Source organism: Lonchura striata, chromosome 2 (assembly GCF_046129695.1).
Source record: "Lonchura striata isolate bLonStr1 chromosome 2, bLonStr1.mat, whole genome shotgun sequence".
In the NCBI taxonomy this organism is placed as follows: Eukaryota; Metazoa; Chordata; class Aves; order Passeriformes; family Estrildidae; genus Lonchura; species Lonchura striata.
Genome location: NC_134604.1, coordinates 104,778,176 through 104,802,989, shown reverse-complemented (window position 1 = coordinate 104,802,989; position 24,814 = coordinate 104,778,176). Strand labels below are relative to the sequence as shown.

The 24,814-nt window shown below is 35.1% G+C and overlaps 1 long non-coding RNA gene across 2 annotated transcripts in view; it reads right to left on the bottom strand.

The window, feature by feature from the left end:
* Nucleotides 1–1,318: 1,318 nt before the first annotated feature.
* LOC116184831 (uncharacterized) overlaps nucleotides 1,319–24,814 on the bottom strand; it is a 153,446-nt gene continuing 129,950 nt past the window's right edge. The window contains exons 2-4 of one of the 2 annotated variants that reach the window (XR_004149515.2): nucleotides 3,734–3,793; nucleotides 2,784–2,864; nucleotides 1,319–1,456 (exon numbers count right to left, since the gene is read on the bottom strand). This is a non-coding gene — a long non-coding RNA (uncharacterized LOC116184831). The remainder of the gene's footprint in view (nucleotides 1,457–2,783; nucleotides 2,865–3,733; nucleotides 3,794–24,814) is intronic. The other variant, XR_013342090.1, reaches the window with a different exon arrangement.

Below are 24,814 nucleotides of genomic sequence, written 5' to 3'. Positions count from 1 at the left end.
ATATACACAGACTTGGAAACAAACATGTGATAAAGACAATAAATTGAGAGCTTAATTAATTAAACTTGGGCTGACTTCTCATTTAGAATGTTCAGTATTTTAGACTGATATGTCCAACACTTTGCTGTCAGACATTTCTCTTTTAAGTATTTGTCAGTGCTGAAGATTAAATATAGCTGCCATGTTGCCCTTCTGTTGATGAGTAAGAATTAAACTAATTTTTGCAATAAAATAAAGTCACAAGTAGGCCTTTTAAGAAAAGGACATCATGAACAGAAGTAAATTTTTATTGGTCCTGCCAGCAGATCAGCTCCTATACCTGTGATTTTGATGTGCTCTACCGACTACTTGGGATATATAGCACAATAAGGATATTAGATAAGGATATTGGCAGTATTAACACTACTAGAATAAATGGAAGCATAAAGACATGAAGAACAAATACAGCATGTGCTAAAATTCTATACTGAGGTAAGAAATTTTCCTGAAATCCAAGTGATGTTAGGGATAAATGCAGCGATCAAGTTTGAAAATGTATATTGATAAAAATTTTCACCATGGGCATTTCATGAAGGAGTTAATCCTAACAGACAGCTTCTATTTTCTTATCCAGGATAATTTTATATGATTCATTTTGTCCTTGCCCATACACTTAAAGTAATAAGAAAATACAACTGAAATGAAAATCCTCATAAGAAAAAAAATTTGATTTATTAAAAAAAAAAATCTCAAATAATTCTGGAAAGTCCACTTTTCAGCTGCCCTAAAAAAAAAAAAAAAAAAAAAAGTTTTTGATGTTCCAGGGGAAAACTTTAAAGAAGTTGAATATACAAAATAATCTATAATTTATTTAAATTTCCTGTGGAATTCCTTAACTAAGTTGTGGCTATTTTAAAACCAAATAGTAAATATATTCTGCCAAGTGAATGTGTGTGTATCAAACCTAAACATAACATAAACCTCTGACAACTATTTTTTTCAGAAAATAATCTATAATTCCCAGTGTATAAGTCTCATGGAAAAAGTACTGAGAAAGCACTTTTTCTAACTTGGCCTGAGTCCCTAACCATGACTTTCAATGAGTTTCAAGGTCATCTTTTATTTTCCTTTGGCATTTGCACAAAAGCTGAAACAGAAATTCGTTTAAAATTATCTCTCATACTATGAATTAATAGAATGATAAGGTGACACTGGTAAAGAATTATGCAGTATGATTTGGTGCTTAATCTTCTGTGGCCACATTGCTGAGATGTAAAGAGATGCTGGAACCAGCTCAGTGACCTCATTTCTGTATCTGACTTTTTTTCTTCTTGTTCTAGAATTGGTTTTGTGTTGCTTCTGCACCTGAAGATGAGAAATTTGCTGCTTCCTTTGAAGAGGTCTCTTCAACAAGAGCCACAGCTTGTCAAATCACAGACAGTGGGAATCCACAGGATACAACCTGCCTGAACCATGCCTGTTAGAAAATGAGAGAGTTTCATTCAAATTTCTTTTCTTTTCCCTTGTTAGTCTAATTACAGAAGCTTTATTCCTGTCAGGTTAAAGGCTGTTCCTCATGTATTCACAGGTCACTCATTTCAAAACATTAATTCATAGAAGAGGCAGAATCTTTGCAGATTTAAAGAGCTAAAAGAAATTAAATCAAGCAAATATACTAATCTCTATATGGAAATAGTGTTTATAATTTCATGTTTCTCTTTATTTTTAGATTTTCTATGAGCTCAGCACATTATAAAGAAGGTAGACACCATCAGTAATTACAAATTCTATCAACCTTGTTAAAGAAAAGAGAAGGATGAAGCTACATCCCTCCAAAATTCTAAATAAATGAGCACACAGAATTGAGTTCTCACAGATGATAATTGTAAATCTACCCAAGCCTGAAGCAGATGGAACTACCTCATTCTTGAATGCAGATTACCAGTTAATAAATATAGCTCGCTTTTATTCACCTTTTAGAGGAAATACATATTATTCTAAATAACAAATAATTTTCATAATGACTAATAAGGATGACAAATATTGTCACTGTAATCCAATATATAACCTGCAATTAAAATGAAAGGGATACTCCAAAAATGAAAAGCAATTTTAAAAAGATGCTGATAATGTGACAAAAATGTATTTCAGTCAGAAAACAATTGGTTGTTAAAGGTGTGAAGGTAATCATCTTCTCATGAATTTGCTTTTGGAGATGTGGCTATTTGTATTATTCTAATTTAAGATGTGTCAGCTTTACTTTAGTATCACTCAGTGTGCAAATGGAAACTTTTCTTTGCTTACAAAGGATCCATAAGCTGTGGTTCCAAAATACAAGGACTGTGGCCAAGGGCATCTTCACAGTCTGGAAACTCCCAGTTCCCACAGAGTTCCCATGCAATAGGAGTTTTTAACTCCTCACATGGCAAAATTCTGTAAGAGGGTTCTTCTGTATTATGAATTTAATGGGAGCTGGGAGCCAGGAGCAGTCTCTTTTGGGAAGGACAGAGCAGGATCACAACTAGCCAATCTAGACCACTCTATGCAAGTAAAAGTAAAAAATTCAAGTAAATCATTGACAAGTCGCCTTACTCATCAGAATGCCTCTGAAAGTGACCCAGTGTAATTCTTTCCAATCTCACAAGAGAACTCTTATTTTTATTGGTCTTATATTAGAAAGTCTATATATATAGACTTATATATATTATATGTATTATATATATAGACTTATATATAAGTATAATCTTATATTATTATTTATTAGTTTTATATCAGTCTTATATCAGATATTTGGGCTGACTTACCTTTTCTGCTCTCTGAGGACTGTCTCCAGCTCAGCATGTTTTCATTAAGTAGATTTATTCTGTGGTATTACACACCAGGTTCTGAGATTAGGATATAGATTTTAAGGACCATAAATGGTAAAAGCTTAATGATATCACATCTATTTGTATTTAGAGCTTGGCATCACATGATAATTCTGATGGAAGAATTAATTTTAGTGGCTTACATTTTCCTTTTGATATAGAAAACTAAGCATCATAACTGGACTACTTCACATTTTTAGTATTTTTCTCAAGTGATACATGCACATCCTACTAGAATAAAAAGATTTGGGCAGTACTCAATGATTTGGGGGCATGTATTTAAACTTTAGCTTTTACACCAACTAATTATAACAAATTATATGAAATGAATACTTTTTAATGTGTTGTAGAAATGAAGGATTAATGCAATGATGGAACTTAAAGCTTGAGTACTCTTAAGGATAAAATACATCCATTGTGAGAAGAACTGCAAGTTTCAGGTGTTCTTTTTCTCTTGGTGTTAGCAATGAAATGACTAAATGGATAAGTACTATGAATTTGTGCTCTGATGGGTACAAATACTAAGCAGAAAATACAATAGTAGCCTTACTGATTTGAAAATCTAAACCACCACACTATTGTGACAACTCTGTAAAAATGTAATTAGAAGAATGCTGATGTATCTGTTTCTAGTGAATCTTCAAACAACCAGTTTTCTGCTATTAATTTCATGTCCAAATTTCATTTGTTTGTTTGTTTCTATTAATTTAAAAAACAAAATTCTGGATTTTTTTATTTCTTGATAAATTCAAATGGTTTAGGTAGTTCAACACTATCACTATGCAATCAAAACTTGTGATCATTCATTGCCCCTGTTTTAGGGGCAATGCTCACTGCATAGAAACTGTAAGTTGTTTTACTAGTCACTTTAAATACTTTTTTCTCACCTGGTTGAGAGGTGGTCTGCTAAAAATTTCTTCAGATGGAGAAGTGATATGTTATCATTCCTGCGGTAGAAATGACAAACAGAAAAACAAGTGATTAATAGATGCATTTCTAATGGATTTATATAGTTGCAACCATAGGTGCATATGGTTCATACATAAACACCTATTTTTTAAAGTGTCAGGTAAGGTACATCTAGATAGCTGTGTCTCTCCTGTTAATATCTGAGCCTTTGTCCCTCAGATACACTGAGCTTCCTTCAGAACACAAAATTTGTTCTATTACCAGTAAAGATTTTTATTGTGGAGGTGGTTGTAGTGATAGACTGCATTAATTAGGAACACTGAGTGCACTGGTAGGTAGGATCAAAGAGAGGCAGTCTGTAAAGAAGCAAGAAACTCTTTCAGGCTGAACCCACTACACCCACCCAGCTCTGTCCCCATTCCCCTTTGTGTCTGGCTCTGTGTCAGTGATGACAGACCAGGGGCAGCTGGGAAGATGTGTAACCTTTCATACCAGCCTGAAGGAGGAAGTTTTGCTGCGTTGTGGAGGCTGTTGGCAGAGCATTGGAAGCCCAATTCAAAGCCCTGGTTACAGGACAATCTGAGCAAGATCAAGAGAAAATAATTAATGTTGCCAATAAGAGAGTTCAGAACACTCTATGGAGTTCAAGTGCATTTCTATGCAACAGAAATAGAAAATGCTTATTGTAGAGAAGCATTTCCTGTGTCTCACAGGAAAGTAGGAGGGAGATCTGAGACCAGCTGGAAAAACATGCCAACAATCTCTAAATAATTGTTGTATATCTGCTGTGATCAAGGTAACAAAGATCTTGTGATCACATTTTGTTCATAAATCAGATGTTTTCTTTGGGACAGAGGATCCTGACGAAAGTCCCAAAGATGATGTTTAAGCAAATAAAAACCAATCGTATGAATGTCACTCTTCACATTTGTTTCTTTTCTTTATTAAGACTTCTTAAATTAGCAGGTCTAAATAACATAAATGAACACAAGGCTCAGAAACATTCAGCAGGGGCTCTGTCCAGCTTCCTTCTATTTATTATTTATGAATAGTGATTAATAGAAAACTACATCAATAGCAGAACAGAAGTGAAAGTTCTCAAGATAAGAGGTTAATAATGTCCCAGTGGAGACAGTAGATTGAACCCAGATTAAATGCATATATATATATGATTACCATGTTATCATCCTTGAGCAGAAGAATGGAAAACCAATGTGACTCAATCAATACATAATTAAATTAAGAGGAATATAAATGCAATCAATAACACATGATGGAGGACAGGTCTTATAAAATAAAAATGATTTAATTTTTTTAATGAGATTACAAGTTGGACTGACAGAGGCAACTACAGATTTAATATACCGACATGTTGCCAAAGCATGATTTGCAGTTGTACAGACTTAAATAATTAGCACATAGTATTCAAAATTACCTTGAAAAAGGGGGACCAACTGGAGTTTTATGTAAGAAGCAATACACTGGATCTATCTAAGCAGCTTCTTTAAGTGTTAACATTAATTTTGACATGATTTTAAATTCTGAACTACCAATGAAAAAATAAATTTTAAAAATTCCCTCAGATCTAACTCATAAAGGAAGACATAATAGTGATCTGCAAAATGGACATTGCACAGCAAGAACACAGACCTGTCAAGGATATATGGTATTCTGAAGTATAAACAGAACTATAATAAAGAAGAGAAATATGTCTTTAATTTAAAACCAAACACACACACAAAAAAAAGATGGTACATAAATGAAGAATGAAATTCAGTTATGAGAATCATATTTAAAAAGTGATGGACAATAATAAGAAGAGAACCACAAATTGAAGGGCTAGGAAAAAAGTCTTATTTTAAGACAGATTTTACTGACTCTATTAATTTAGCTGGAAGGTCTTGCACATAATGGATCAAATCTTCTTCAACATATGAATTTCTTTTTTTTCAAAGAATTTGTTGATCTAGCAGAGAAAACTATGTAAAAATTACTGGCTGAAAGGCACATTCAAATTAGGGAAGTCTTATTTTAATTGACACTGTTATTAACCATCAGAACTAACTAGAATTAAGAGAAAAATTCTCTGACTTGCAAGTCAAGACTATTTGTCTTGATGGAAGATGACATTGTAGATGCCCATTAGAGTAAAGATACAGATTATAACTATGTAGACCTCATGAAAAGAACTTTACAAATCAGTCTTATGCAGAATGTTGCCAGCAGAACTCACAGAAATTCATATTTTATATGAAATTTGAACATGTAGAGTTACAGGCTTTGCACTTAGGGAATGCTGGATTTCATATAGGAATAATAAAATCATTCTATAGTCTGAATTATATATGATATCAGATTAGAATAATTTGAAATTCATTTCTGGTAGATAAGATAAGCAAACACTTTAAAATTTAGGTAGGAATATAAGATATTTCACTACTTTTCATTTGTGGAAATTTTCCACACTGGTCTTTTTCTGAGAAAAACTTGCTTATCTAATCAGATATCTAAATAAAAATTGATTTATTTTACTGGCATTTTGAGAAATTCAGTGAGTTTCAATTCTGATACTACGATCTCACAGAGATTTTACACTTGTCAGGATAGTTCAAAGAAAGGGCCAAAACTGCTGCTACCATGCAAATTAAATTGTTCCCATTTCTGGAGTGTGAAAAATACACTGGCAAGGCACTGTGCAAAACATTTACTCAGCTTTTGCAGAGGAGTCAAAAAAATAGGTCCACTCACCACAGCAAGAAATTGACAGTCTTCATGAGTAATATGTTGTTTAGAGATTAAATCTTATGATAATTATAGTACTCTCCTGCAATAGATGGGTTAAATTGTAAAAACTAAATTCTTGTACTCACATAACTACCCTTTTTGCGTAGTATTGCTGTTGCATTTCTTGTAGAGTTTGTCCATGTGAGTATGACACAGTAGCTTAAATCTTCTAATTAATAACTTTGAGAAGGCAAAAATTAATCTCTTTAAAATATTACAAAACCTATGAAACTTTCATTGGACTACTTTTTCAAGTCTGCAGTGCAATGTTTATCTTTAAAAAAATAATCTCACAGCTGTTTCAAGAACTTTACTTAACTATACCTAAAGGAAAAAATAGTCTTGTACAAAGAAAATTATAGAATTCTGCAAAACTGACAATTTTATATATTGACATCGTAACCTATGACCTTTTTTATAGCTTGGTTATTTCTTGTCTCAGTGTAAGATGAGAAGCACAAATAATTATTAACCAAAGAACTAAAATGCAAATAAACATAATAGTACTAAATTGCATATTTGCCTTGTATCCTCTAATGCTAGAGATTATTTGGAGTGGATAGTCTTTCTGAATACTTCATTACATATATTTGATTTGGCTTTTGCATGCATTTATAGTACCTGAATGTCATATCCAGCTAAACTGGCAAGCAAACAGATGCCTGTAAGTGTAATTTAAACTGGACTCTGTTTTTTCAAGTGGCAAAACATTTATTCATTGTACCAATTCAAATTAATTTTTTTTATTTCCTATTAGTGGTCACATAACTGAATATCTCCTTGCCCACATTCTCAGTCACAAAACAAAATGGAAGTTTAGCCAGGTGATAACAGGTGGAGAAACTTCAATAAGATCAGGTAAATGAGGTAGCTGATGAGGTTTTATGCAAGGGATGCTTCACTGAAACTGATTAACAAATGATTAGCAAGCTTAAATTAAGAGGCAAAGAGAACAAACAGTATGAAACCAAGCAGGTGGTAAGGACAAGTACTGGGGAAGGAGCTAGAAATGTAATAAAGTTAATGCTGAAACATTTCCTCTCTACTTAGAGATGGATGATACAAATCCATTCTTAAGTACTTCAGGGGAAGTAAACATGAAAACCAATTAGTAGTAGAAACATCAACACTTCAGGCTACAAAAGCAGTCCACCTACACCACTAAAGACCTTTGGCCACAGAAATCCCATATAGAGAGTAAAATGAAAACTAAAATTACATCAGTATGTGCTAATATGAATAACACAGTCAAACCATTTTGCCTTTACATGGAGAAGAAAAGGAAGGCCAAGCAAAAAGACTAAAAACATCAAGTCATATAGCACACATTTTCTTTAAAATCTTTTATTTTATTGTTTTCTATGGTTATCTCTAAAATAATTTTTTACAACATCTTGGAAAGAAGAATATCATCATCAAAATACAAAAATTGCATGCTTTGCATGACTGTTTGCATACTGGTTTGTTAAATTTATCTAATTAGGTCATCAGAGTAGAGCATGGCTACAGAAATAAAATATGCCAGATATAAGGCTTTGAATTATGACTTCTCAGAAATTGCAACTTCTTGGAGAAAACTACCAGAAATGCCAAAAGGAACCACAGGCTTAAAAATGTGTTTGCGTAAGTGATTGTTCATGATTATGAGAAATTAAAATCACTACAAAAGTCTACATATCAGGAGTACAATACTGGAACCAAAATTCGACATCAGTTTTCCTAAGTGACAATAAAGTTGAATATAGTAAGTTACTTTGAAAATCATGTAGATTCCCATTTTGGGGACTTTATTTCTCTATTGCTTTATTTCTACTATTATATTAGAAATAAAACAAATAATAATTATTATTTTATATTATTAATTTTATCATTTTCTGCTTTGTCATTTTCCAGAATTAAAAACATACAGCGAAAGTGAGTCATAAGTATTTTTATGATTTAACAGTCCAGTTGTCCTTGTTCATTGTCTGACGTATTTTGCAACTTTGCTTGTTGTCAGTGATCAGGATCTTAATCTGCTGATGTGACTTTCTGGCTTGTTCTCAGTATGGACTTGCTTGTCAATCACTGAACCCTTGATGGCATTGGTTGCCATCCCTGGACTTTATCTTGCTCAGGTCCTGGAAGATGCAAGTCCTTGCTGCTGAGCCTGTGCTGTTGTCACTCTCTGCTCCTGGGGCTCCTTCCTGTGCATGGCTGCCCAGGCCAGCAAGGCTTTTACTGACCTTGTCAATGCCCAGCTGCATTTAGGATCAAACTTGTGTGAAGAGTCTAAGAGACTTCAAATGCTAAATTTTAGGAAATTCTACGGAATGGAAGAAACAGTAAACATAAGATTTAATATGCAATATATTTTAATATTAGCAAATCAAATAGCAAAGCACAGACAAGTCAGATATTCTTTATTTTGCAGGGTTTTTACATACCCAGGACCAAGAAAAATTTTGCTGTATATAGATTTTGATATTGATTAGTAAATAGAACAGGGCTGTAAACAGAACATTCTCTTTAATATAAATTTTTTAAGTATTGCTACTTCATTATTTGAAGTATTTCAAAATATTTATTTTGAAGGTGTGAATTTCAGACATTTCTGAGAAGTCATTCTGGTGCAATCTCCTTCAGCTGCTCTCTCAGAACAGCTCACTGAACCCTTCTTTTGTTTCTGCAGTGTATAACCAAATTTTTTTAAGCAAAAATGCAAAGGACACCTTTACCTGTATAGGAAAGCTCGATATTGGAGATTGAGTGAGGACTGATGTTGCTCCAGTCATGACCTTTGCAGTCCTTGATGGTGAATTCTAATTAGTGCATGGCTGCTGACTCACCCAAATCTTCAACAGTACAGCAAGAAAAATATTTGTTTTGATTACTGAAACCACTGCCTAGGACAAAGCTATTTGAGTTGTTTTAATGCATAAAGGTCTTCCTCCACTCTCTAGCACTCTGAGCTAAAGAGTCTGGTTCAGATCATTTGGACACATGTTCTGTGCAGATTCTGAGACCTGGTTTGATTCTGTTCAAATAAATGGATATGACAATAATTCAGATAGCCAGTGATAGAGCAATTTTGTTTTTCAAGTAATATTTTACTGGCTCAATAACCCAAACATACAAATATGTAAGTATAGAAGTTCACTTATACATGAAATTTAATTAAATGTATTGATGCTTATAAACTCCTCTCCAGTCAGCTTCAATCTGCAATAGCCTTACTTCAGCAAATTAACCTGCATTGCTATTTCTTCATTAAAACAATAATGAAAGAATTAACAGTGTATGTCTTCAATTAAACTTAAATACAGTCCTATATCTAATTTCCAGAACAAATATGCTGCACCAGTATTCCAAACCACTGTAAATAATACAAGAATACACTACCTGTATCTGCTGTCAAGACTGTTACCATCTTTTTATTTTTTAATGACTTTTAATAATAATATCAAATTTCTGACACTTGAAACCAAAATCCCCAAATTAGACAAAGCAGGGAATTATTAGGTGGCAGCACCTGGGCACTTCTTTTTAAAGTGATAGGAAGGCTTGCATTTCACCAAGAAGTAACTTTGCATCCTCTAGTAAATTTAACAATGTGCAAGGTTTTTTCACATGGTGTTCTTATATGTCTTTGATGAGATCCTACTCCATGTGTATGGATGCAAAAGAGGAAAAAGAATAGAGAGAGCTGAGCATGCTCAAAACATTTTATTCAGGAAACTGAATGCTGAAGTTTCAGCTTGATGATGCATTTACAAAGAGAAATGATAAAGAAACTGCATTATGAGTTCAAATGTAAAGAGGTTGCCATACATTATTTGGGATTTTAAATTACTGTTGGTGATTATCATTATTAATTACGGAAGTATTGAAGTAATGACTATATGTAATATATTCATGCTCAATTTGACAATAATTTGTTTGCCTGTAGCCAGCTGCCACAATAAAATAGAAGGGATAACATTATTAGTGGTTAGGAGAAAGCAGAAGGTTGCTAGGTAATACAAATAAAAGATCAGTTAAAATTATTCCCTGCTCAAATCAAAACTAGAGACACAACTCGAAAAAGTTTGAACTGTGACCTGTTGAATGACAGTCACTATCTCCTGCAAATGGAGAGATAATTTTAAGGGGTAAATAGTCCCACAGTCCCTATTTCATCTCCAGCTACAAATGCTTCCACCTGGAAGATATTTCAAAATACACAATCTTGCCCTCTGTCCTTATAATGAGTAGGAAAAGAGAATTTCTTAGATTACCAAAAGGCCATCACCACATTGAATTTTTTTTTTAAGCTGAGAGAAAACACAAAACTGGTCTACTACACTGTAATATAATAACTATAATAACAGAGTCATTAAAAAACAAAATACAGAAAAATCCATATTAGTCGTAATACTCTAGTATTAGATACAACTAATACATCTGCCTTAAAAAATGTTACAAGTCAGAGATTCTCACAAATTTTATTTCCAAACTACATAGCAGAAAGCAAGCTAAATAAAAAGATATATATCTAGAATCCTAAAGAAGAGAGAAAGAGTAAGAATGATTAATAAAAATTAATTTATATATGATTATTTTTTGATATTCTTATATGTACATATATGAATATGTATAGCTATACTTGTGTATATCTATATCAATATTTATATATATGTATATCTATACTTGTAACTATAAACATATATTTGCTATACTCATGCACAATATCCATAAATATTCATACTACTATCATAGTTTAATTTTTCCAGTGAATGCCAGCCTTTTCAGAGAATTATAATAATATATTCTTTAGTGAGTTTTTCCCCTTTGCTCTCCAATTTGAAAGAAAATTGACAAAAGGGGTGGAGTCAAACACCTGTATTGATGGAAAAGCTGCAGCCTATGCTTAAAATTTACTGTAAAACAGGAATTCCACATATAATTCATTGCAGCCATGCCTATTTCATTGTTAATAAAATATTCAATTTCCACTAGTAAAGTCACGTACATACCTAATGTACAGAGCAGGATTTTCCAAAACTCCTGCTAGGGGTCAGATTTCTGTACAGAGCAGAATTGCTGGTACATGGTGTGAACCAAATATCAGCATGTAATGAAGACAGCCAAAACTCACAGCTGAAGTGTAAAAGTAAATTTATTCCAGCACCACTCTGGATAAAGCAGACACACACACTGCTAAGTTTATTCCATTGTAGCAAGGGGCAAAAAGTGCCCAGGCCACTCCCAGCCTCACATATCAAAAGGGCCTGGTACATGTGCAATCCTTCCCATGGTTGTGTTATTTCTGTGTTATCTCTGCACAGAAATTCTACTTCTCAAAACAGACAAAGGATAAAGAGCGGTAGGCAAAGTAGATGGTTTCCCATAGTGTTATTCTTCCAGCCTTGGCATTCCCAGCTGCAAGGTCACTTGAGCAAACCTATCATTCTCCTCACAAAATTGTTCACTTTTAACCCCTTCCTCCCAACACACTGTGACTTTCTGCTGGTTTCTTTGGGGTTTTTTGTTTCTGTTTGTGCTTTTATTGGTTTGGTGGATTTGTTGTTGTTGTTGTTGTTGTTTGTTTGTTTGTTTGTCTCTTCTTGCTTTCTACCACTTACTTTTATTCAACATTGATTTTTGCACAGTTTTTGTCATCCAGGGGTGGACATGCAGTTAGCTACCAAGAGGACACGCTGCACTCAAGAAGTCTGTTCTACCTGGGTACCAGGGAAACTTTCTGCAACACAGTCATAGACAAATGCATTCTTTTCTGATGCTGACTACGATGCTTCTAGCAGCTCCTCAGCCTATTGCTGGTTGCCATTGCCCCCCTTCAATCTGCTGCCTTCACTACTTCTAGAAATGAATATAGAATAGATTCCTATGACTATAATTTTATAACGTATTTCCATTCAAAGAAGCCAGAATAGCTTTACACATTTTAATGAGTACTCTTTGATAAAGTGGCTCCTTTCTTCTGAAATAAGGCTTAAGAATGTTCAGATCACTGCAAACAAACCTGAGAGCCAAGTTATTTCCATACAGGGGACAAATGGAAAGGTAAAAGATATGTCTGTAACCTTGTCTTAGAGAAGAGGTGCCTCCTCCATACTGTCCTTCTGCTCTGGCACATCTATTGTAATTTCTCCCAGGCTCCTCTCACAGATCTATTTGGTATTGATTCCCCCTGCTTCCAGATTTGCTTTTTTAAATTAAACTGTTTTCACTTTACTCCCGCATTAGTATTTCTTTTATCTTGCTGTGTCTGCTGTGCTTCCAATCTGTAACTTCCATCTCACTGGCATCCCATTTATGGCACATCTTGCTACTGTTCTACTCTTTGTCACTAATCATGGTGACACTCAAAGGCTTTGACAATTGCAGTGCATCCTGCTCTATAACAAGGCTGTGCTTTAATGCCAAATTCTGTTTTCATTGTGTCCCAGTGTTTATGGCTGTGAATGGAAACAGTAAGTTGCATTGAAACTACACAGTCCCTTGCAAGAGATTCATTTCTCACATAGATATTAAACATCTAAGATGTGTGTTAGAGATTTATTTCTAAAGTTCATCTGTGTATGTATGTTTTCCCACTAAGCTAAAATTAATGTAATCTGCTCTTCAGGATAAATTAAGTTTACAGATCAGATTAAAATACTTTTAGCCTCATTCACAAGTGTGTATTGCATGTGATAAACTAAAATCCATTAATGCTAATTTGGATTCCATTAGATCTGCTTGTGACAATTCTAATGAAACCCCAGCAATTATAACTTACATCTAAAGAATTTGGAATACAGGGTAATTTCCCAGACAAAAGTGGAAGGAATTATTTGCTGGGATATGCTTGCCACACAGAAGCAATGTAAAAAAAGTGTAAATGTAAAACTGTCTCAATCTTCCAAATGCATTCACTTGCAAGTCTACAAAAAATGCAACATAGAAAACAGTATTAATTACTGTATATAAATGCAAAAAGAGAGAGTGATGTATAAACATAAAGGTTTACATATATCTATACATAGACTATAAAAGCAACAATCAATATCTTTAAATCCATATGTAAAATGTACCATATAATAAATAATGAATATAATGTGGATACAGAGGCAAATAAGAAAGAGGAAGATGTAAAAGAATGTTAGCTTAACATAAGTATAAACACATAAATATGACCACACATGGATCTCTAACATGAGGATGAAGAAATCAGCAAGATGATCATCAAGTTCCTACTAGTGGAGGACTTCAGGTGCCAACAACCCCCTGAAACACCCTGCCACCACCACAAGAGTGAAACCACCAAAATTACAGACTAGAGAACCAGGAGAAGGGTAAGCACTACACCAAGCAATAGAAACTAAGTGCATATATAGCAATTTTAACTGAATCATTGAGAATTTTTTATACAGAAGGTTCTTTCTTTTTACAAAAGAAATATGTCTGGACTATTAATGATTCTTGGATTAGATTCTTAAAGTATCAGTTTTATCAACAAAAAATTATCTCCTTCATATATAAAGTGTCTTTCCATTTTGCCAAGAAACAAGATCATGAATTCAACACAGAAATATACAGAGAGACATATATTCAGCAAATATTCTAGGCTCTTCATTAATCTCTAGACAATCTCAAGGTATAACTGTGTTTAACTCATCCCTACCACTGTAAGATCTGTTGATCTTTTCTTTCTTTGCTGCAGTCTCATTTGACATACTTTCCTTCAATCCTCTCCCTGCAATACTGTAAAGCTGTCCATGAAAATAAGCATTTATATTTGCAATACCCAAGCCTTGGAACATGTAGACTCTGAACCTGGAACTGTCATTTTTACAGAGGTCACAGGCATAATTTTATTGTCATTAAATACCCAAATGAAGGATGGCAGTAGGTATTCAAATCAGTTTGTGGTTTCAATTTGAAATTCTTTCCTGAGGCTGAGATGTATGAGTAGGCTCTCTGTCCCTGGAGCATGGCTATTTACAATTTCACTGTCAGCAGCCTGAATTTACAGTCACAATGGCAAAAATTATTGGAATTCTAAAATATGCAAAGAATGTGACTCAGGATGATATAAGCAGATATACACTTTCAGATCTTGCACTGTGTCACTATACCTACTGTGTTCATCTGTATGCACACTGAGCATATAAAAGCAAGGAAGTGAGGAATGGTGTCAGTAAAAGGCTGAGTTTATGCTTAAATAGGTTATTCTGTCATCTACCATTATCCCTGCTAATTGAGGACTGCTCCTGTCACACATTTTTTTTTACTTTTACTCATTTATATTTCCCTTTTTTAATAGTAATTTCCATTACTTTTTCTATTTGTCAGTAAGTTGCAGGTACTTCTGTTTTGTGGTGATAAGCATGCTTTTGAGAAATGCTCACCTCTTTTCTCTATTCCATTATACCAGGCTTTCAAAAGCTTTATTGTGTTGTTGGATCGTGTATTTTCAGGTCATCCAGAGCAGCCAAATTACCTCTTCAATATATTTTTTATGTAGATCCTACATATGCCTTCAGCATCATAAGCCTGTACAAAGCATTTGGAACCTCTAGGAGGTGAGCAATGTGCCTGTGCAACAGGTGGGGACAGTACTTATAGAGAAATCTCATTTGAGATCTCTGAGGATTGCTTTAGCAATGTGGTGGTTACTCCTGGCAAAACAGTGACAGAGCAATAATGCCAGATGGGACATGATTCCTCTGCAACTCATTCACTGTAAATGCAGCTTTGTGACTCATCTGACTGTACAGAACTACTGTGCATGCCAGGCAGTGGGCAATCAGCTCTATACCTGCAAGGGGAGCTTTGTCTGCAGTACGAATAAGAAAAGAGCTGTGCAGCAATTTCTCAGTGTGTGCATCTGCAGCCTGTGCCTCTGCAGCAGAGCTGATGACAATCACCAGCTCAGTACTGCAGGGAAATCCACAGCAGATTTAAAACGTGTTAATGATTATGCAGAATGCCTTGCCATGACTTCCATCCTCCGTGTAAGTGATTATAATGGAAGGCACATTTTTAGTCAATTCTTCTTCAAGGGTCTTCTGCTGCTCATTCAGGCTGGGTCAGGCAAGAGCTTGGGCAGTGCAGCTCCTGCCTTTTGGCCCTGGGGCTCTTTTGGGGGATAGTCATGCAAGAGGGATTGGGTATTCATCTATTTAATAACTTCTAATCCCCCTGGGGGAACAAAGTGTAGGAGGAAAGGGATCAGCTAATTATAGTTAATTGTATTAGCTGGGAAAGTCTGATTAACATAATTAAGATAGCCTTTTGACTAGTAGCTATACGGCAGGAAAGCTGAATATTGCAAGTGATAAACTAATTAAAACAAGCATGAGCTAGACAACCTAACTAAAATCTTAAAAGGATGATTTTTTGACACATGTAAGTTAGGGAAAGCACTCAAGACTGTGGCAAGCATGCAAGGGCTGTGAGGCAGGTTTTACAGAGAGATGAAAGATTGCAGGTTAATACACTGGAAAGTTTGCAGTGTATGAATAATGGGAAAGAGGTAAGCATGCGTGAGTTGCCTGGAAACAGCCTGTGAGCCAGGAAACAGGTACTGGTGTAGGGTGAGTACACTGATTGTGTTTGGTATTCCTGTTTGTAGAAGGTGGATCTAAGCCTTCCCTCCCATGGCCCTCCTCCCCCCAGGTATGAATGTAAGAGTATGTTATGAAAGTCAAATACATTGTATGGTATAATTTATCTCTTTTGCAAGACGTGCTGCTTCTCGTTCTCCATGTGTTTCCTGGGGTTTTCCATGAGACTAACACAGTGTAATTTTAAATTTGGGAAGCCAGATAAAGTGCATGCATAGAGATGAATAATCACAGCTTTTCAGTATTTTCAAAGCAGTACTCAGCTCCTAATTTCATGACAGACAAAAACTTACACCTGTGTAAGGCGATTTGGAAAAAAAAATTGTAAACTTTTAGTCAAGAACTTTTCTTCCATTTCTGCATTTTCCCCAAAACAATGGAGGCCCTCCACATTCAGAAATAATAAGATGCCAAACTATTTGAGAAAGGTGTGTTTCAATTTCTCCCACAGCTACTAAGTTCTCTGAGTTGAGCTTCAAGTGACTATGTTTTCCTTCCATAAATGTCTTAGTCTGATATATTTTAAATTAACTTTTTTCATAGCTATAATACAAAGCGATCTATATTTTTCATACAAGAGAATTCTTTTTTTTTTAAAAAGAGGTAGCTCACATTGCATAGTATAAAAAATTCATTGTGATCTTTATTTTCATTTGATTTCTGCAAATTAAGACCTTTGTCATATAAAAATTACTTTAATTTCTCATCACCTAATTGTTTTGTTGCATTTCTGGTTTTCTTCCCTGAAAAAAAATTCTTAATGAAGTTAAAAATCTTTATACTTCTCTGCCTCTGGTGGCTGGAAGGCAGTGCAAGAGAGATGTCTGTTTAAACTTCTAACAAATTTTAATTCCTGTGTTGGGCTGTTAGGGATTTTCAAGATCCAACAAAATAGTTCAGCCGTGCTTTACCACTTTATGGTCTTGCAGTACCACTGAAACAAGCCAGAAAGTACAGTTTTACAAAGTGGAAAACATCCTTACTATGGCTAAAAAAGTTATGGATAATGATAATTAGAAACCCTCAAGCAGCCTAACCCATTATTTTAAGCATGTTCCTGAACCATTATTAGAGAGGGTACAAGCACTGGAGTACAATATTTCTTAGTGTTTCCATTCTATACAGAGGATATTGCATGACTGCTGGAAAGGGACAGTGATTATGGCCAAAATATAAATAATTTGTGTGGACTCAGATCTTTGACCTGTTGGTAGATTAAATCTATACTTGTATTTTCATTACCAAACCCAGGAGTTTCTTGCTGCTCTAAATCCAGCATAGTTATATCTATTCAAAATAAAAAGTCAAATGGAAAACCTGGTGAGCTCTGTATAAATACAGTCCCATAGAGAACATGCCCTGTGCTCTCTGGGGCCACCAGCTCATCCAAACAAGTGCTTTGCACAGCCTCAGAGCACAAATCTGCAACAGTACTCATGGAGAATAATTTCAGGTGGAATTTGTGGCACTCAGATATGCTGACCCAGCAGCATAGCCATATATTAGGTTTCCACAGGAATTCTTAAGCTCAATGAAACTAAAATGTATATGGCTTTCAACCCACTTTTCATCCAGGTTTTGTGAACAATTCACACATACATATACACATATATATGTATATAGATACATATTGTTTGGTAGGGCTTCGCTGGCCCCATGTTAGGCTTCTCCCTGGGGTCTCTCTTGATGAGGGAAGCCCTCCTGGAGCAGTTCTATGTCAGGAAAAAGAGATATATTGGACTTTTTCAGTCTTCTGCTTCTGTTTATTGTTATCTTATCAAAACTTCAGCACACTGTCTGCACCAGACTCTGCATGCAGGAAAAAAAGCACAAAAATGGCCACAGATGTACAGTTTCAAGGTATTTTAAGGCTGAACTAAAACTAAACCAAATTAAGAAATTATACCTAGATTATTTTCTCTTTTAACGCAATAATTGATCCCTCAAGGCCTGCGAGGCAAACTTTTCTGTCCAATTGCAAGATACCTCCCAAACCCATGAAGAAGAAGGAAGAAAAAGGAACTTGAGACAACACCCTATACACTCCATCTTGTTTCATATCCATTACTATATTCTAAAAACTTAAGCTCTAAGTTTTCCACCCTGTGATATTACACACATCTAACCAGCTACACACCCATAATCCTAATGCCAGCAATAAATTTTGGAAGTCTTCTCCACAGCCTCAGGTCAAATGCAGTGTTCTCTTGTGGGTCCATGCTTTTCACCATAGAAAGTTTAAAATTCTCAGCATCCAGGATTCCAACAGATTTGGATTTTGCTCTTTCAATGAGATTCTTGCAAAGTTTTCCACCCTGTTTCTTAAAACAGGATACTGTAATGAGTGCTCATTTGTGGGTTAAGTTCACATGGATGGTCAATATGTAAAGCCCAACCCATATCAACAACAAACAAACAAACAAAAAACTCCAACAAAATAAAAATCAAAGCCCAAAATAAAACTGAGTATTTGTTGTGATCTCAGAAATATTTACAAAAATTAAAGCTAGAATTCTAATGACAGAGATTTTAGTAGTCAATTGAAAATATAAAAAATATTATTTTTGAGTTGAAAAAGCTAAGAAGTATATTATAATCATGTGTATATTAAGAATACATAGTTTTTAGAAACTTAAAAATTGTCAGTGCTTTCAGAAAAAGAAAATATATACTCTAAAACAATGACAAAATACTCAAAGGTTTTTAAAAAACTTTGTTTGGCTTCTTGAGGGTTTTTTGTTGTTGTTTTGTGAAAAAGTCCCTCTGCTACTTTACTGCAAAGTAGGGTTCAGGAGAATCAGCAGGTTTTGGTGTAAGAGCTTTAACATACACCAGACTGTTTATGTCTATGTTAAGCATCTTCAATTAGTGTTAGAAACCAAGCAAGAGTGAATATTTATAATTTTTTGCAAGTATAATGAATAATAGCCATTAATATAAAAGAGTAATTGCCAAACAAAAGATTGAAGTTGAAATACATAACTTAATGATTTAGCTGTCATTTCAATTTTTCAAACATATTAATAAAAATGTGTATTCTTTGTTCCAGATATATGCACATCCAATAAAGCAATAATAATCGGACTTGGCAGCCAACAAGCTGGCTTTTTCTGAAGCCTGAACTCTTCTTGACATAGCTACCAGCTGTACCAAATTTCTTTTAAGAGTTTGTGTTTTCTCTCTGGAGAAGCCTATGGGAAGAAGCAGACCTAGAGGAGTCACCTAAAGTCAAGAGAACCGGTCTTCTGTAAACTGAATAACTCTAAAACAATTTGCTTTAGCTCCTTGTAATCAGGATATTTTTCTTCTTACCCTGTCAGAGATTAAGAAGGGAAGGAGAAAGTAAAAAACAAAAACAGTCAGTTTGCATTCTTGCACATTGACTGACAGCACTTATTATAAGGCAAGTGATGATTTTCCTCTTCAACCAGGTATTTCAAACTTTGAGTTGAGCATCTTCCCAGTCAGTTGGAATTGTCTGAGTGACTTTGCAAAGCTGGACATGCAGAAAGGCATAAAGGGTGTTTGTAAGCAGGTAAGGCTGGTTGTTTACCACTTACTACTTTTTACTGGAGTTTTAACACACAAATCTTTCTCTCTTGTGCAAATGAATAATGATGTGTGAGTCTTAGCAGTAAAGTACATTTTTTTAAAGGAACTGAGTTGGAAGTAGAAAGGTAGAGAAGCTACTTCCCATGAACAAACCACTTCTTTACACGGATTGACTATTAAAACTAACTAGCATGGAAAGCAGAATAAACAGTTAATAATTTTCTAGTTGTAGTGTCCCACTTTGTTGAATTAATTGGTTTGGACTGTTAAAGAGTAGTTTCATGTCTGAGTTTCAGTGGTAGTTTATGGATATTCAGACCAAAGCATAAGTAGCTCTGGATGACAACTAGTGCCTTCTGAGTTTGGTCTTCCTGCAAAAACTTTAAGCCCTCCTTTCATAAATTAGAAAATTATGATGAAATAACTTCTGACTCCTAAGAAAGCACCTGAGAGAACCTTTCACACTAACAGTGCCTTGCATAAGCACAAACAATTGAAGCAGTTCCATGATTAAACTGTTTTATTTTTTCAATTAAGAAAAAAATGGTAAATATATAATTTATAATATGTATAATAGCGAAGTTTATGGCTTTCTTATAAAAAATACCCTGATAGAAAAACAAATTTGAGAAATGCAAACATGAATTCTGCTTACAGTCCTTTAGAAATACTGCTCTTAACTGAAAAAAAAAAAATTAAAAGTACTCAGTGGGGTTTTTTTGTGAAATCAGAAGAAATTTACCCTGGATTTAATAAGAAAGCTAGTCATGTAAATAGAAATTGGAAAAGCCTTACAATGTGAATTCTCCCAAGCCAGAGGTAATACTTTAATCCACCTGAGAAAGGAATGACAAACAGATGTTGAATGAGAAAATGTAGATGAGGAAGATGGTTTTGCCAGATACAATGCAGCAGAGCACAGATTGTAGCTGAAAATAGCATGGTTATGGAACAAAAACTCAATATAATTTTAATAAAAGTCATAGAACCATAAAAAAGATAAGGCTAGAAGAGACCTTAAGGATCATTAGTTCCAACCCCTCTGCCATGGGCAGGGTCTACATTAAACAGCTCAGGCTGTAATCCCATGTTAAAGAAGAATTGAAACACTAAGCTTTTTAGAAAAATGCAAATTATTGATCGAGTCTTGTGGACTTGAAAAAGAAGAATGGAGTAACTGCATGGATTTTGATGAGGAAAAATTAGTCAATAGAAAAGAGTAAAGCCAAGGAAAGTCAAAAAATAAAAAGAAATACCTAAGAATATTATGTTCAAACCACAGTAAATCTTGTGAGTTTATCTGTGTATAATAAGGTAGATATATAGAGATATAACCAAAGGAAGGACAGGCTGTATGACACATATGTAAAAATAAGTAGCTGGTGTTTGATATTATAGAAAATAGTGTAAGGAGAACAGCAGAAAAGTTACAGAGTTGGAAAGATGTGAACTGCAAGAGAATTTTGAAGACTTTGAAAGTAAGATTGCAACTTCTGAGGCTGGAGAGAGAGGTTCTGCAATGACAAATGAGAGTTCAGTCCTTTCTCTTTCCCCTAAAAATAAATTAAAAAGAGACAAATACCAACCCACAAAATCAGCCCTCCTAATGGAAGTTTCAAATTCCTTTCCAGATTCAAGTAACAAATCCCTTTAGGTACTTACTTTGCAACCATAAATACATATATATATTTTGGTGAAAACTTTTTTTTTTTTATTTCTGTAATACTAACCCCTAACAACAGTTATTAAAACTACTGGATGCAAACTTTTGCATCTGCCACTGACATATATGAAATAATTTGAAATTGCTTAGTCCTATCACTCTTTGCATGATTCTTTCATTAATCTGACTGTGAACTGAGACAGTAAATTATGTCTTTCTTGAATTTAATTTGTTAATGTAATCATTTCCAGATTTTAGGAATAATATAAAATTAATTTCTTCATCATGCTGCATTTGTCAATCCTTAGATGCAAAAATCTCAAAATCTCTGCTTTCATCCCATGTCTTTGCTGTATCTCTAAAATTGACTTGGAGATGAGAGCATTTCTGGAACGAGAGCATTTCTTATCTGTGTACATACACATATGTCCACACAAATATGTGTGCTTATAAATGGAAAAAGTGTGTTTGAAAAAATATACAGTCTCTAGATTAAAGACAAGTTACTTTTAAAAACTTTTAAATATGTTACCTGCAAAATGACAAGGAGTGTTGATTTTGGAAATTGTTAACTGTGGAGAGTTGTATGTTGATATTTCTTGTGTTGCCAGAGAGAATTGTGAAGATTGATGTGAAGGTTTGCTCTTTGATGTGAACTGTCAGATAGGTTTGTGTAATTGTGCCTGACTGATGTGGGCAGGACAAGGAGGGCTGGCTGGAAAGACCCAGGCCATGAGATAGCATAAAAATACACATAAAGCTACAGAGAATAAAAATTCTTGTCCCACACACCTTGACAAAAATCAGTGTCATGTTGTTACAATAGATTTACTGCTATAACTTTTTAGTGGGCAGAGAAGATTTTTCTGTGTTGTTTGCCACCTCAGTACAGCAATTTAGTCATTTAGGCTGCCTCTCCTTCCAGCTGGAAGGACAACCCTACTCATCTTTGCACAGGATGTGATTAGCATGTTCTGCACCAGTGCACTCTGGATTTCCATGGAACACTGAGTTTGGGTCAGCTGGGAATCACTGCAGAACTGTCTTTCACAGCAGATGCCAAACAGCCAAAGGGATGCACCCCTAGCAGGACTAAGGCAAGCAGTCCCCATTTTCATGATTGCTCAGAAGCAGATGATTGCCAGCTAGACCAGATGAATTTTTGCTTTGACAAATCAAGATGTTTCAGTGCAAATGACTCAACTTTAAACTTAGACATAACCATAGACATCCTTGTGCACTTTTATGGCAAAGGAAAACAAATAAACAGAAAGAATGGCTTCTAACATTTGCCTTAATTTCTGTGGAACTTCAATTTTTATTTGAAAGGACAGAGGATGCAAATTTCTTAATTACTATGCCATGACTTTCCTGAAACTATTTTAGAGAAGTCTTTTCTATTTTGCTGTTGAAGGACTGCTCGTTCCTCCTCTACATTAGTTGCACTACAGTTAATTAGAGAAGAAGGGAGGAAATTTTGAGCTCTGGATTGGTGCTTAGCCCCACAGCCTTTATGAGATAGCACCCAGTTCCTTCCCTTTCCCAGAAAAAAATATGTACACTTTCCCAAAGTGACTGAAAGCTGTACAAAATAAACTACAATGATAAGCAGTGATCAGGGGCGAAAGTTAGGAGAAAATCTCATGAGGATATGTAGTATCCAAGTTCTTCTGAGGAGACAAGCAACAGTCTCAGGCTACAGATAAAGACTCTGTAATTATCATTGTTATGCTACACACCTAAGCTGGATGCACAACTTGTTTCCTTTCTCATCTTTTTCTACATTGCCTACCATCAGTTAGGAAAGCTTGTGTATGCAAACCAGGGAAGGTTGTTAATCTTCACACCAAATAGTCTTAAAAAATTAAGAAAGAAAGGGAAGAAGCAGACAGAAAAGCTGCCAAATGTTGTTTTATCTGAGGCACACCCTGGTTCTCATGCTGGCACATCCTTGCAGTGAAGCACAGCCCCAGCATACTCCCTGCTCCCTGGTCCCCTCACTTCCCCCTGCTAAGAGGGGTCTTGGGGCTGCAGGAAAAGGGTTTAGGAATTCCAGGAAAGACAGCAGCCCTGCATTGTCCTTCAGCTGCAGAAACCACACTCAGGGAGCAGGATGCTTCATAAGGAAAACCCTGCAAACTAGGGATGTAGGGAAGAGGAAAAATCATGGACATGTCAAAATCATAGACCACTAGATATCACTTTCTATAGATAGATTAATAGCAAAAGGAGGGTTAAGGAAAGTCTCCATCCTTGGCTGGATGCAGAGGGTAGCATACTGTCAGGGATGAGGAAAAGCATGAAGCACTTTATGCCTCCTTTGCTTCAGTCTTTAGTAACAAAACCAGTTGTACTCAGCATCCCTCAGAGCTGGAAGTTAGTGGTGGGGAGCTGAGTGAATCATGCAGGAGGAATGGTTAGTGACCTGCTATGCCAAACAGACACCAACAAGTCCATGGGCTGGCAAAAGAGCTTGTCAAGCTGCTTCCCATCATTCATTTACCAGTACTTCTGGTTAACTGAGGAAGTCCCTGTTGACTGGAAATTAGCAAATGTAACACCCAGCTCCAAGAAGGATCAGAAGGACAGGAATTACAGGTTTGTCAGCCTGACCTCAGTACCAGAAAGATGATGGAGCAGATTAAAACTGTACTGCTCAGCCTGACTACCAGACTTAACCACAGAAAATGTATCTCAGTAAACTGTTCATTGCCAATTTGAGTTATAGAGTTAAATTATTGATGTGCCTTATCCAGGAATGTCTATTACCAACTTGTCCTGAGACGTGAAATTCTTGACTATGTTTGGTCACCAAGCACTTTTGCATCAGCTTCATAAAAGCTCTTGTGCTTCTTCCCTTCAGATTGCATAAACAAGTTACAGGCTTACTAGTCCTGCCACACAGAAGCAATTCATCACAAAGAATCCTACTGGCTTTGGATATGTATCTAATACAATTCCTGTAAAATCTTACAAATCTCACTGAAGACTGGTCAGCCTGCTATAAATCTCCTCTGGCATTTTACTTCTTGATCTGAAATTGCAACCGTCTCCTTGTAGAGAGTTAAACTAAAAAAGAAAGTGGGAGGAAGCTTTGAAATCCCTATATTGCCATTGAGAAAGCTCAGTTTAAAATGCAGGTGATACAGATATAAGCATATACTTTGCTGTGGTTCAAAATATTCTGTATAGCAATTATTCTAATGGAGTAAGGATTTAATTGATGCCACTATAATTACTGTAATAGATTCCTTATCATATGCTTCCTTCAGGATTTTTAGAACCAGGTTCCTCAGTCGGCTATTAATAGTCCTGAAAAGGCTTTTACCTTTCTGTTTGGCTATGTGAATAAATTGCAGTCCTCCTACTTGAAATGCATCTAACTGTGCATTTGTCCAAATCGATGCCTTCCCTTACTTCCATTTTAAGATATCTGAACTAATTAAAATATACCTTATCTAACTACA